This window comes from Pteropus alecto, unplaced genomic scaffold (genome assembly GCF_000325575.1).
Source record: "Pteropus alecto unplaced genomic scaffold, ASM32557v1 scaffold57, whole genome shotgun sequence".
Taxonomy (NCBI): Eukaryota; Metazoa; Chordata; class Mammalia; order Chiroptera; family Pteropodidae; genus Pteropus; species Pteropus alecto.
Window position 1 is genome coordinate 5429231 of NW_006442508.1, and position 11652 is coordinate 5440882.

Here is an 11652-nt window from a genome sequence, read left to right on the forward strand (position 1 = left end):
ATTTGATGAAGTGGTGGCCTTCAATAATTGCTTCTATTCTTCGTGTTCACTTTTTTTTTTTTCTTTTGAAAAACTCCAAAGCTTGTCTTTTAATGTAAGATGTTTGGTCTCTATGTGGCAAAGCAGGTTTGAAGGTGTCATGGCTTCGTTGGATAGCTGGTCACCACACATCATACAAAACGACTTTGGAGAATGTGAATCACTTGTTTCAATGAATCATGATTTAAGTAGGATCCGGTATTTTCTTTTAAATGCAATTTTCTTTCTGTTGGCAGTCTTAGAGTCTTCTTCTGTCTCATCATTAGGTCTTTCCCCCTTTTCAAAGAAGCTCTCCAGTGACATTTGATTTTTACTGATTTTGGCTAGGGTTAGCTTGTGGGCTTACCAAAACTGTGACTGAGACCAGTGTGCAGTGTGGGAAAGAGGCGCGGCTGAAGTGGTAAAGAAAATGATGGGCGAGTCATGCGTGAACTAAAATAAGTGTTGGATACTGACTGAAAGCCTATCGCCAAATGCAGCTGTACAATTGAAGTACATCAACTCACTTGCCACTATAAAGCCTGCCATCAGATGCAGCTTAATTGTCACTTGCAACTCAATGATAGGGTTTTGATATGAGTCTTCAAACAATTGATTGTGGTCTCTGTACAGTCAAACCTCTCTGCTAACATTCATCTGTATTTGCAGCCACTCCCCAGCATTAGCATCACCGCCTCAACTCCACCTTAGATCAACAGGAACTAGATTTTCATAAGGAGCGTGCAACCTAGATCCCTCACATGCGCTATTCACAATAAGATTAGAGACTCGTGATACACCGCATAAACAAAATGAAAGATAAAAATTATATGATCATATCAATAGATGCAGAAAAAGTATTTGACAAAATCCAGCAGCTATTTATGATAAAACCTCTCAGGAAAGTGGGAGTAAAAGGAACATACTTCAACATAATAAAAGCCATATATGATAAACCTACAGCTAACATCATACTCAAGAGGAAAAGCTGAAGGCATTTTCTTTAAGATAAAGATCAAGACAAGGAAGTCCACTTTCACCACTCTTATTCAACATATTATTGAAAGTCCTAGACACAGAAATCAGACAAAAAAGAAGTAAAAGGCATTGGATTGGAAAGGAAAAAGGACAACTGTCATTATTTGCAGATGACATAATACTATATAGAGAAAATCCTAAAGATTTCAACAAAAAAAAAGCTGTTAGAAAAGATAAATTAATTCAGTAAAATTGCAGAATATAAAATTAATATTTTGAAATTGTTGCATTTTTTGTATATTAATAATAAACTATCGGAAAGAAAAATTAAACAATCCCATTTACAATTGCATCTAAAAAATAAAATACCTAGAAATAAATATAACCAAAGAGGTAAAAAATACTGTATTTAGAAAATTATAAAACATCGAAGAAAGAAACTGAAGAAGATACAAATAAATGGAAGCATGTGTCATGCTCATGAATAGAAAGAATTACCATTGTTAATATGTCCATACAACCCGAAGCAATCAATAGATTCAATGCAATTTTTATCAAAGTATCAATAGCATTTTTCACAGAGCTAAAATAATCCTAAAATTTATATACAACTATTGAAGACCCTGAATAGCCACAGCAATCTTGAGAAAGAAGAACAAAGTGGGAGGTATTACACTACCTGATATCAAACTGTACTATAAAATCGTACTAATCAAAACAGCATGGTACTAGCATAAAAACAGACGCATAGATCAATGGAACAGAATAGAGAGCTCAGAAATAAATTCATGCCCATATGGTCATTTAATCTATGACAAAAGAGGCAAGAATATACAATGGGATAAAGACAGTCTCTTCTATAAAGAGTATTAGGAATACTGGATAGATGCAAGTAAATAAAATGAAACTGGACTACCTTCTTACACCATATACAAGAATAAACTCAAAATGGATTAATGATTTAAATGTAAAATCTGAAACCGTAAAACCACTATAAGAAAATATAGATAATAAACTCTCTGACATTGCTTTTAGTAACATTTTTTTTTCTGGTGTATTTCCTCATGCAGGAGAAACAAAAGAAAAAATAAACAAATAGGACTACATCAAACTAAAAAGTTTCTGCACAGCAAAGGAAATCATCAACAAAACAAAAAAACGACTTACCGAATGGAAGAAAATATACGCCAATTATACATCTGATAAGGGGTTCATATTCAAAATTTATTAAAAAAATTCATACAACTCAACACCAAGAAAAACAAATGATCCAGTTAAAAAATGAGCAGGAGACCTGAATAGACATTTCTCCAAAGAAGACATATAGATGGCCAATAGTTGTATGAAAAAATGCTTAAGGTCACTAATCATCAGGGAAATGCAAATTAAAACCACAGTACCTCATACCTGTCAGAATGACTATTATCAATAAATCAAAAACGAGTGTTAGCGAGAATGTGGAAAAAAGGGAACCCTCAAGCACTGATGATGGGATTGCAAATTGGTATAGCCACTATGAAAATTAATTTGGAGTTTCCTCAAAAAATTAAAAATAGATCTACCTGATTACTCAGCAATTCCATTTCTGGATATTTATCTGAAAAAGACCAAAACACTAATTTGAAAAGATATATACACCCCTATGTTCACTGCAACATTATTTACAATAACCAAGTTATGGAAGCAGTCTAAGTGCCCATCGGTAGACAACTGAATAAAGAAGAGGTGGTACAAATATGCAATGAGATATTACTCAGTCATAAACACAAAATGAAATCTTACCATTTGTGACAACATGAATGGACCTAGAGGATAGTATACTGAATGAAATAAGTCAGACAGAGAGAGACAATTGCCATATGATCTCACTTATGTCTAGAATTTAAAGAAAAACAAACAAAAAACAGAAACAAACTCATAGATGCAGAGAACAAACTGATGGTTGCCAGATGGAGGGGATGGGGAATGGGTGATAAAGGGGAAAGAGATTATGAAGTAGTAATTGGTTGTTATAAAATAGTCATAGGGATGTAAAGTACAGCATAGAGAATGTAGTCAATAATATTGTAATAACTATGTATAGTGCCAGATGGGTACTAGACTTGTCAGAGAATCACTTCATAAAATATGTAAATGTCCAACCACTGTGCTATGTACCTGAAAGTAATATAAAATAATATTGAATGTCAATTTGAACTGATAAATAAAAAAATAAAAAATAAATTTAAAATATGAATACATAGGATAAAAATGTTAATCATTTCAAAAATTTAAATCAGTTGGCCTGTAACACCACCACTACAGCCCAAATCAACAAAGTAACATGAGATTTATATTAATAATGTAGCAAATATCTATGATTTGTAAACCTTTTTCAAGATTTCATATTCAGCAAAAAATTATCTAGAACTAATATGTAAAACTAGCTATGCACACACTCATTTTTCTGTTTTACCTTTCTAAATTCACCTATCTTCTTTCTATGTTATATTCTCTCAGTCAAATTCATATCTGCTATTGCCCTATAGTAAATTTTCCTTTGTGTAACATGTATCTCCATATTTTTTCTATTTTAATTGGGTATAATGAAAATGGTATGTTATAGTTCATATAAACCTACAATCCGATCACCTGTACTAGCATCAAAAGCCATATCTTTTTAATGCTAACATCAGTTTTATTTTTTATCAACCTAACATCTTACTGATTTCATTTTGCCTTCAGTTTTTCAATTGTGTGCTTGTTTTGAATTGACTTACGACAAAATTACTATTTCGATTTAAGCATGACAATATTGAATGCATCAAAAAAAAAGTTCAGAAATAGCTGAAGTAAAATCAATGAATCACCGAAGTAGTAAATTAGTAAAAGTATATTGTACACATACCTAAAAGACAGTTTGCAAACCAGAAGCACTTTAAATAAAATGCGGAATGAGGCTCAAGTGTATATTATCATAAAGCAGACCGTAGAGTGAGAAAGCAGTGACTGTTTATTCTTCACAGTGATTGGTTATATTTGAATTTTTATATCAACCTTGGGAAACTTAAAATTTTTCTTATGATTTCCAGAGGCATAAGCAAGAAATGACCCAGGTCAAGTTAGTCTTGTAAAATAAGCTAAATTAAGCCTATTTTTATGACTAAATTGGTTTTGTCTGCCCAGGGAATTCTCAAGCTCTTCTCTATTTTTTTTTTTTTATTTTAACACACATTTAACACTTTTTGAAGAAAATAATTACGTATTCAGTACCAAATGTTAGAAGAAAAAATAATTTTTAAGAAAAAAAATTATAAACATGAAAAGAGAAAGTAATACTCTTGAATATAACATGAAAATAGAAATTAAAAGTATTAAATGTAATATCTTAGTTTTAAAAAAATGAACATAAACCTGTTTTTAAAAAGAAAAATACCACACTAAAATATTAAAAATTTGAAGAAATGTGTAAAATAAGAGGTAGAGAGAATAGTAATTAATTGTTGACACAGGTGACAATTATGTAGGTTTGAATTTGGTATCAGTATATAGTAGGTATGTGATTTGGGATATTAATCTACCTTTTCTATATATCAAGAATCATAATACAACCTCCCTCATAAGGTTGTTCCAAGGATAAATTAAGATACCAAATAATATTATCGTCTATGCTAGTAACTTGGCAAATCTTGATGAAATAATTGATTTTCTGGAAGTAAAATTGATTCAAGAGTCAGAAGATAACATTAAGAAGCAAATAGTTTGCTTTTAAAAAATAAATTTATCTCCCAGCTCCTTGATAAACTTTTCTCTTAGAATCTTGCCTACATAATCTTTCTCTTTTCTTTAAATCTTAATTTAAACTTCATTTTAAAACTTCCCTTTCAGTATTTATTGTAGGCAGAATAATGGTCCCCAAAGATATCCACACCATAATCCCTAAAACTTGTGAATATGTTACCTTACATAACATAAGGAACTTTGTAGTTATGAACATTGAGGTAGATTATTTTGGATTATCCAGGTGAGCCTAATCTAACCAACTAGTCCTTAAAAGTGGAGAACTTTCTCTTCTGGACATGTAATAATGGAAGAAGGCTCAGAGAGAAATTTGATGTTACTGACTGAACATAGAGTAGTAGAGCCCCAAGTAGATGAATATGGACAACTTCTGGAAGCTGGAAAAGGCAAGGAAATAAATTCTCCCCTAGAGATTTCAGAAATGTATGCAGCCCTGGACACTTCTTTATTTCAGCCTGGTGAGACTTTTCATCTATAGAATTGCAAGATAATAAATTAGAGTTGTTTTAAGCCACTGTTGGTGATAACTTGTCACCAACTTGTCAGCAGAAATAGAAAATTAATAGTGCTATATTCTAATGTTCAATTTAAAAAAAAGAGAAAACATGTGCATAGTCTCTAGCCTTGCTAATACAGGCTTTCCAAGGTCAAGCAGAGCATTTACTATTTCTATCTATAATCTATAGCATCTAACATGTTGTTTTGCATTTATAGATGGAAGTGTTCAGTACTTATTTGATTGGTTTGATGCTCTCCTTACAGTATCATACACTACCTTTTCCTTTTTTTCTTTCTATATCCAATGTATCTCAAGTAGTCTGTGGGGCAAGTCATTCAGGTTCATATTGAATAAGTGTGATTAGGTGTTTAGTCCTGGGATTTGGCATTAGCACACGCATCTAAAGAACACAGTTCCACAGTCCTTCCAGAAATAGCTTCTCTTCAGACAGACTCTGCCACCTGAAATATTAATACAACAATCATCTTTTATCTAATCACATGCATTTCCCCCTAATAACTCATGACTGCAATAGCCGCTTGCTTTAATTACTGCATAGACACTTATTGCACCACAAAGACAATACTCATTACACACAGACTGCATCATTTCCTTCAGAGAAATGCACTGCTGATTGATGTCAGAGAGCCATTATCAGATACCGTATTGGCTAAGCTCAAAAGATAGACTATTTATAGCAAAACAAATTACATATACTTAGAAATAGAAATGTAAATAGCAAATAGAAAAAAATAGTAATAGAGGGGTGGCTCCATAGTGTAGTAGTTAGCATGTCAGCTTTATACACAGAGGGTCCTGGGTTCATGCCCCAGGTGGAGCCACAGACCATACCCTGGGTGTGCCAGGCCCCCCAGGGTATGCCAGGGCCCAGAGGCACCAGGAGCATGTGGGAGGAGACTCTCCATGTTCAGAGATCCAGTTCTTAAGGGAAAACGGCAGCATCCATAGGTCAGAGATGGAAGTGCGGGTGGGGGGAGGGATGTCTCTTGAGGGGGGGTCTCCTCCAAGATCTCTCCAAGATCTTTTCTCAGTTGTTAATATTGTATATAAGATTTACTCTTCTTCAAGTCATATTGGTTTACAGTTCAATTATTTCTGAATGATAAAAATTACTTTGTAGAAATTATACTGAGAGTTAAATTTTCTTTTCAAAGAAACATAATTTTAAATTCAAGATTTTGAAATCCTATGTATGATTTCCTAGAGCTTTTCCAGAACAGAATTAGTAAAAATAAACCTTTATAATTTATTCTTTTTTTATTTTTAACTGTTCTGCAAAGTTAATACATTTGTGAATGAAGATATTTCTATTTAAAAATAATCTACGTATTTTTTAAATTGATGACAGTACTATAGTAAATTCAGGACATTCAGAATATTAGCTATTTTAAAACATGATGAAACTTTATTAAAAAGTTCTGGTAAAAGTGTACTCACTTGTGCATATCTACATTCTCACTAAAAAGACTAAGAAAATTTAGAACAAAAATAAACCCTGTTTGGTGATACTAAATAGTTCTCAAGGCAGAGAAGAACTGCAAGGCCTAAATCAGACGAAGAATTAAAGCCCGTGCAGGTAAATCCAAAATATGGGACCATATTCTCCCCAGAGGCAAATGCCCATTATAGAGGAGATTATAGAGAGCCTGAGAAGCCAGGCAAAGCATTTGATAGATTCATGTACAGCAAGGACAAAACTTGGAGTCCAGAGCCCACTAAGAATGAGAAACTGTAGTAAATACCAAGATTTTAGTTTAGGACCCAAAGGGACAACATTTTAAGAATAAGAAAAAAAAGAAAATAGCCTTTCTGGCATTAAAAAGAAAACTTAAAACAAAAGAATGAAGAATAGAGATGATAAAGAAAAGAAGATAAATTAATAAAATAGAAAATAAAAATTCCTTGGAGATAAATCTGCAATGCTAGGTCTACAAATGCCGGTTGAGCCAAAGAAGCCAGGACCAAAATAGTACATAATACATGATTCCATCTCTCCATATTTTTTTAAAGCAGACTGATCTAAGATTTTAGAAGTCAGGATAGTAGTACCTCTGGGAGGAGGGAAAACGTATGATTTGGAGAGATCACAAGTTGAATTTCTGAAAGTAAAGGAAATGCTCTATTTCCTTACCTTGATATCAGCTATGCAGCTTTATTCATCTTGTGTAATTCATTAAGCTGTACAATTATGATCTGTGTGTTTTTCTGTATATATATTAGTCAATGAAATTGAAAGAAAAAATCTTTAGCAATAGAACAACTGATAATGATATACTCTACTTAAAAAAAACACTAATTTTCTTCTAAAGGGTAAGTGACACTCTGATTTTCTTTAATTTCATAGTTATAGAGGACTTATCTATACAGTATAATCTATTCTATGCAATAAAAAATGTTCTTTTTAAAACACAAATTAGCTCTTTCCATATCCTACTCAAAACTCTCAACGACTTCTTATCACTCTTAGGTTAAAATCTATAGTGTAGAAAAGTTCTACGTGATCTGGCTTCTGTTTATTACTCTGACTTTATTCATTATTTCTCAGTTTGCTCTACACTCTAGATTCCTCGCTAAACCCTAAATATAATTAGTAGGGTTCCACTCAGGCTGTTTGTGCTTTGCCATTTAGCCTGGCATGTATATAGTATCCCAGTACTCCTTTGTCTTATTCATGATGTTACAGAAGTGCTGCTTCCTCAGCAAGACCTTTCTTGAATCACTTATTTTAAATAGCACCCCAATCTCCTAGATAAACTTTCTTACCTTTCTCAGTTTTATCCATTCTCTTATCACTAATAACTTATATTATGTTGCATATTTGTTTATATGTTTTGCTAGCACAAGGAGATTGCCCATTTGTATGTCACTTTTTTTGTTAACATATAAAACATGCCTGGCATCAAGTAGGCATGTAATTGTGAAATGACTAAATGAATGAATAGGTGAGTTAACGAATGAATGTATGAATGCAATGTATTCTACAGAGTTGGCACTTTTATACCCTGAGACCACTATTCTTAAGTTTACTCAAGTGAAGGCAATTTGTTTTCTCAAAGGGAAAAAAAAAAGATGTGAAATTTCTCTCTAATTGAATTGCTATGAACTAAAGAACACAGACTTTGTTTATAATGTTATTGACCAACTGTTCACGTCTGTAGGTGTAGCTCACAGCACTCACAGAAAAAAAAAAAAAAAAAGTCATGCTAAGGCAGCATTCTGTACAGATTGTTTACTAAGTTTATCTTCTCTGAGCATCAAAATCTTTATCCTCTAGCCTAAGCCTCTGTATTAGTTAGTTTTCCAGAGAAATGGAACAAAGAAGATACATACATATATATATGTATGAGGAATTGGCTCACATAATTGTGGTGGCCTAGAAGTCCCACTACCTACTGTCAGCAATCTGGAGTCCCAGGAAGCAGATGGTATATTCCAGTCTGCAATCAACAGCCTAAGAACCAGGGGAGCTGATAGTATAAATCCTAGTCTGATCGCTTCTTGGCCTGTTGGCTAAGATCAAGTGAAATCTCAGTCTGAGAGCAGGAGAAAGTAAGATGAGATATCCCACTCCAGCAGTGAGGCAGAAAGAAAAAGGGGTGAATTCTTTCTTCCTTTACTTTTTGTTCTGTTTAAGGCATCAACAGACTGGATGATGCCCACCAACATTTCAGAGGTTAATTTACTTTACTGAGCTCATTAATTCAAATGCTAAACTTATCAGGAACATCTTCACAAACACACTAAGAAATAATGTTTAATCTGGGTATCCCATGACTAGTCAAGCTAACACATAAAATTAACACAGCACCTTTATGTAGTATTTGGTAAGTCTCTTTTAACTCAGAAATCTATAGTTAACATTTTTTTTTTAGAATAACTGAACCTAAATTTAGACATACTGTAATTGAGTATGTCTAATTGAGACAAACTATATATACATACAATTAGTGGAAGGGCAATATATAAATAATTCCTGATTTCTGATAGAGGTCTTCAGTGCCACACTATTAAGAAACAAATGTTGCCCCATTTGAGTAAAATGATTTAGTTAGACTATGACAGTCCATACTTAAAATGTCTGCTTCTTGCTTTAGAGTCATCCACATTAGTAATTATGTACATGGGATTCAGAGTTAGTCAGAACTGGCTACAAGTCCTAGTTTTGAAATTACCAGTTACATGATTTACAGCCATTTACTTAACTTCTCTAAGCTCCTATTTTAAAAAATAAGGTTGATAATTGTATATATTTCTTATGATTGTCAATGGGGTATAAAAGCAATAATATTATGAAATATTCAAATCAGTACTTGGCATGTAGTAATTAATCAATAAATGTAAACTGTAAAATGAGAATGAATAATTATATGTTTATAGAATAAAAATTTAATGTATAATTTTATGTGCTTTCTCAATGTAAGACTTTATTTGATATTTATTTGTTAATTCTAAGGGAGACTTTATTTTCTCTAGTATGCTCTGCAATTTTCTGTCTTTTACCAGGTTGCTCTATGTTTATCCCCAGCCATTCTGTAGAAACATAGTTCTTTATTCGATCAATAATAGGCAAGAGTTTTTGATTTCCTTTTTTGAAGGAAGATTCCATTCTTGTTTGATAAAGAGCTTTCCCGAGGTTCAGAAGCATTCTTATCATGGTACTTCCTATACAATATCACTAGACTTTCCCCTAAAAACATAAGTCAGGAAGTTCCTATTTATCCCTTCGTGCTCCTTGTCTGGGATGTGTGGGCTTTTATACATATTAAACATACTGTCTTCTGCTTAGAATTTAGTCCTGTATTGTCATAGGCTATTGCTACTACATCAGATTTGTCCAAAGTCTAATCGTGTCTCATATGTTTTGAGACTTGGAAATGAAATGTCAGCTCTTCAGTGCCAAAGGGACCACCTGAGGCTGCTGTATGATTTAAGCATTTTCATCTCCTCCTGCTCTTTTGCTTTGAAATCAGTAAGGTTGTGTGTAATCAAAGAATAAATATGATCACTCAAAGGAATTAGTGGCTGGTAAATTTAGAACTAACCCCTCATATGTGACTTCACACAGAGATTGTTTTTTATCTTTCTCTGCATGTCACAGAGCTCATCAAAATGAGAAGTACAAATATTTTCAAAGGCAACTCTATACACAGCTCAAAACTGTGAAATAATGATGAAAAAGAAGCCTTTAGTGTATTATCTGTTCTACCTAACCTGACTTCTTACTTCACTCAAGATACACTGATGATGTGACTAAGTTTTTAATGATTTATTAATTGGAAAGGGTTACATCATTTAGGAAAGAATATTGGAATATTCATATTTGAATGGTAAGCATGCAGAATTAAGAAGGAAAAGTTAATCAGCATATGTTAATTAAATGTCTACCATATGAAAAGCATCGTGATAGGTTTGGGGAGAATATTAAAGACAATGTCTTAGTCAGCTTGGGCTGCCATAACAAAATACCATAAATTGGGTGGCTTATTAAGGATAGAAATTAATTTCTCATAGTACTATAAACTGGAAGTCAGAGATCATGGTGCCAGCATGGTCACATTCTGGTGAAATCCTCTTCCAAGATGCAGATGGCAAACTTGTTATTGTATCTTCACAGGTGTAAAAAGACTAGCTAGCTCTCTAAACTCTCCTATAAGGGCATTAATCTCATCAAGACAGCTTGTGACCTGATTACCTCCCAAAGTCCCCACCTGCAAATACTATCACACTGGTTTTAGGGTTTCAAGAATTTTGGAAGGACACAAACATTCAGTTAATAACAGATAACTAAAAATAGCTACTGATCTCATAGATTTCACTACTGAGTTGTAAACAAATAAGATATAAATCTATGGAATCATAACCCTCAAGTACATAAACTCCTGTGCTAAAAACCCAGATTCATTGCTTGAGGAAATCATACTGCATAGGCCTAAGCCTATAGTACTCAATATATCTGAGAAATATGCCATATTGAGTAGAAAGCAATCTCTTATTGCAAATGGTCTTAACAAAAGGTGGAAGTAAGGTTAACAGAAAAAAATATGAGAAATCAACTCAAAAGATTACATGTGTCAACTAACAGTTATATTAAATCTCAGTGTTTTACATATCCATTCCCATCGCTGACAGTCTAGTGGGTAAGGAGCAGACACTGTCTTGGCCCTGCCCTACTTACAGAGCTATTAGTGTCCCTGATACCTTGCTAGATTCTCACTGAGGCTCAATTCTTGTGTCTCTGGGACCTATTATAGATTCTGTTCTCTCCATACATCTTCAGTCCTGTGTTCTGCTTTCCTGAGTGCTGCCTTTATATGAAGTTTGAGTCTTATGTAGAGCATACTTATATCCTTTGCCTT